This window comes from Oncorhynchus keta, chromosome 11 (assembly GCF_023373465.1).
Source record: "Oncorhynchus keta strain PuntledgeMale-10-30-2019 chromosome 11, Oket_V2, whole genome shotgun sequence".
In the NCBI taxonomy this organism is placed as follows: Eukaryota; Metazoa; Chordata; class Actinopteri; order Salmoniformes; family Salmonidae; genus Oncorhynchus; species Oncorhynchus keta.
Genome location: NC_068431.1, coordinates 1841345 through 1844908, shown reverse-complemented (window position 1 = coordinate 1844908; position 3564 = coordinate 1841345). Strand labels below are relative to the sequence as shown.

Sequence of the window (3564 nt, the reverse complement as noted above, 5' to 3'; positions counted from 1 at the left end):
GTCAGGTAGCCTAGTGGTTAGAGTGTAGAGGGGCAGCTGGCCTAGTGGTTAGAGTGTAGAGGCGGCAGGTAGCCTAGTGGTTAGAGTGTAGAGGGGTCAGGTAGCCTAGTGGTTAGAGTGTAGAGGGGTCAGGTAGTCTAGTGGTTAGAGTGTAGAGGGGCAGGTAGTCTAGTGGTTAGAGTGTAGAGGTGGCAGGGTAGTCTAGTGGTTAGAGTGTAGAGGGGTCAGGTAGCCTAGTGGTTAGAGTGTACAGGTGGCAGGGTAGTCTAGTGGTTAGAGTGTAGAGGTGGCAGGGTAGCCTAGTGGTTAGAGTGTAGAGGTGGCAGGGTAGCCTAGTGGTTAGAGTGTAGAGGGGTCAGGTAGCCTAGTGGTTAGAGTGTAGAGGGGTCAGGTAGCCTAGTGTTTAGAGTGTAGAGGGTCAGGTATCTAGTGGTTAGAGTGTAGAGGGGTCAGGTAGCCTGGTGTTTAGAGTGTAGAGGGGTCAGGTAGCCTAGTGTTTAGAGTGTAGAGGGGTCAGGTAGCCTAGTGGTTAGAGTGTAGAGGGGTCAGGTAGCCTAGTGGTTAGAGTGTAGAGGGGTCAGGTAGCCTAGTGTTTAGAGTGTAGAGGGGTCAGGTAGCCTAGTGGTTAGAGTGTAGAGGGTCAGGTAGTCTAGTGGTTAGAGTGTAGAGGTGGCAGGGTAGCCTAGTGGTTAGAGTGTAGAGGTGGCAGGGTAGTCTAGTGGTTAGAGTGTAGAGGTGGCAGGGTAGCCTAGTGGTTAGAGTGTAGAGGTGGCAGGGTAGTCTAGTGGTTAGAGTGTAGAGGTGGCAGGGTAGTCTAGTGGTTAGAGTGTAGAGGTGGCAGGGTAGTCTAGTGGTTAGAGTGTAGAGGTGGCAGGGTAGCCTAGTGGTTAGAGTGTAGAGGTGGCAGGGTAGTCTAGTGGTTAGAGTGTAGAGGTGGCAGGGTAGCCTAGTGGTTAGAGTGTAGAGGTGGCAGGGTAGCCTAGTGGTTAGAGTGTAGAGGGGTCAGGTAGTCTAGTGGTTAGAGTGTAGAGGGGTCAGGTAGCCTAGTGGTTAGAGTGTAGAGGTGGCAGGGTAGCCTAGTGGTTAGAGTGTAGAGGTGGCAGGGTAGCCTAGTGGTTAGAGTGTAGAGGTGGCAGGGTAGTCTAGTGGTTAGAGTGTAGAGGTGGCAGGGTAGCCTAGTGGTTAGAGTGTAGAGGTGGCAGGGTAGTCTAGTGGTTAGAGTGTAGAGGTGGCAGGGTAGCCTAGTGGTTAGAGTGTAGAGGTGGCAGGGTAGTCTAGTGGTTAGAGTGTAGAGGTGGCAGGGTAGCCTAGTGGTTAGAGTGTAGAGGTGGCAGGGTAGCCTAGTGGTTAGAGTGTAGAGGGGTCAGGTAGTCTAGTGGTTAGAGTGTAGAGGGGTCAGGTAGCCTAGTGGTTAGAGTGTAGAGGTGGCAGGGTAGCCTAGTGGTTAGAGTGTAGAGGTGGCAGGGTAGCCTAGTGGTTAGAGTGTAGAGGTGGCAGGGTAGTCTAGTGGTTAGAGTGTAGAGGCGGCAGGTAGCCTAGTGGTTAGAGTGTAGAGGTGGCAGGGTAGCCTAGTGGTTAGAGTGTAGAGGTGGCAGGGTAGTCTAGTGGTTAGAGTGTAGAGGTGGCAGGGTAGCCTAGTGGTTAGAGTGTAGAGGGTCAGGTAGTCTAGTGGTTAGAGTGTAGAGGGGTCAGGTAGCCTAGTGGTTAGAGTGTAGAGGGGTCAGGTAGCCTAGTGGTTAGAGTGTAGAGGGGTCAGGTAGCCTAGTGGTTAGAGTGTAGAGGGGTCAGGTAGCCTAGTGGTTAGAGTGTAGAGGGGTCAGGTAGCCTAGTGGTTAGAGTGTAGAGGTGGCAGGGTAGCCTAGTGGTTAGAGTGTAGAGGGGTCAGGTAGTCTAGTGGTTAGAGTGTAGAGGGGTCAGGTAGCCTAGTGGTTAGAGTGTAGAGGGGTCAGGTAGCCTAGTGGTTAGAGTGTAGAGGGGTCAGGTAGCCTAGTGGTTAGAGTGTAGAGGGGTCAGGTAGCCTAGTGGTTAGAGTGTAGAGGAGGCAGGTAGCCTAGTGGTTAGAGTGTAGAGGGGTCAGGTAGCCTAGTGGTTAGAGTGTAGAGGGGTCAGGTAGCCTAGTGGTTAGAGTGTAGAGGGGTCAGGTAGTCTAGTGGTTAGAGTGTAGAGGGGTCAGGTAGTCTAGTGGTTAGAGTGTAGGGGCGGCAGGTAGTCTAGTGGTTAGAGTGTAGGGGCGGCAGGTAGCCTAGTGGTTAGAGTGTAGAGGTGGCAGGTAGCCTAGTGGTTAGAGTGTAGAGGCGGCAGGTAGCCTAGTGGTTAGAGTGTAGAGGGGTCAGGTAGCCTAGTGGTTAGAGTGTAGGGGCGGCAGGGTAACCTAGTGGTTAGAGTGTAGAGGGGCAGGTAGTCTAGTGGTTAGAGTGTAGGGGCGGCAGGTAGTCTAGTGGTTAGAGTGTAGGGGCGGCAGGTAGTCTAGTGGTTAGAGTGTAGGGGGGCAGGTAGCCTAGTGGTTAGAGTGTAGAGGCGGCAGGTAGCCTAGTGGTTAGAGTGTAGAGGCGGCAGGTAGCCTAGTGGTTAGAGTGTAGAGGCGGCAGGTAGCCTAGTGGTTAGAGTGTAGAGGCGGCAGGTAGAAATAGAAGACATACAAGACCACTGATAATCTCCATCGATCTGGGGCTCCACGCAAGATCTCACCCCGTGGGGTCAAAATGATCACGGTGAGCAAAAATCCCAGAACCACACGGGGGGACCTAGTGAATGACCTGCAGAGAGCTGGGACCAAAGTAACAAAGCCTACCTGAAGTTTGCTAGAGAGCATTTGGATGATCCAGAAGAAGATTGGGAGAATGTCATGTAGTCAGATGAAACAAAAAAATATATAACGTTTTGGTAAAAACTTGTTGTGTTTGGAGGACGAAGAATGCTGAGTTGCATCCAAAGAACACCATACCTACTGTGAAGCATGGGGGTGGAAACATCATGCTTTGGGGCTGTTTTTCTGCAAAGGCACCAGGACGACTGATCCGTGTAAAGGAAAGAATGAATGGGGCCATGTATCGTGAGATTTTGAGTGAAAACCTCCTTCCATCAGCAAGGGCATTGAAGATGAAACGTGGCTGGGTCTTTCAGCATGACCATGATCCCAAACACACCGCCCGGGCAACGAAGGAGTGGCTTCATAAGAAGCATTTCAAGGTCCTGGAGTGGCCTTGCCAGTCTCCAGATCTCAACCCCATAGAAAATCTTTGGAGGGAGTTGAAAGTCCGTGTTGCCCAGCAACAGCCCCAAAACATCACTGCTCTAGAGGAGATCTGCATGGAGGAATGGGCCAAATTACCAGCAACAGTGTGTGAAAACCTTGTGAAGACTTACAGAAAATGTTTGACCTTGCCAACAAAGGGTATATAACAAAGTATTGAGATAAACTTTTGTTATTGACCAAATACTTATTTTCCACCATCATTTGCAAATAAATTCATAAAAAATCCTACAATGTGTATTCTGGATTTTTTTCTTCTCATTTTGTCTGTCATAGTTGAAGTGTACCTACCTCATCTCATTTTAAGTGGG

General features: G+C 50.7%; 1 long non-coding RNA gene across 3 annotated transcripts; it reads left to right on the top strand.

Moving 5' to 3' along the window:
* Positions 1 to 688: 688 nt before the first annotated feature.
* LOC127932988 (uncharacterized) lies at positions 689 to 1642 on the top strand. 3 transcript variants are annotated; one of them, XR_008146707.1, is made up of 3 exons: positions 689 to 735; positions 769 to 966; positions 1130 to 1399. It is a non-coding gene; the product is annotated as an uncharacterized LOC127932988 (long non-coding RNA). The 3 variants fall into 3 exon arrangements; XR_008146708.1 differs by adding an exon at positions 1589 to 1642 and having other exon boundaries at positions 702 to 966; positions 1130 to 1327; XR_008146709.1 differs by adding an exon at positions 1491 to 1515 and having other exon boundaries at positions 702 to 966; positions 1130 to 1327.
* Positions 1643 to 3564: the final 1922 nt, after the last annotated feature.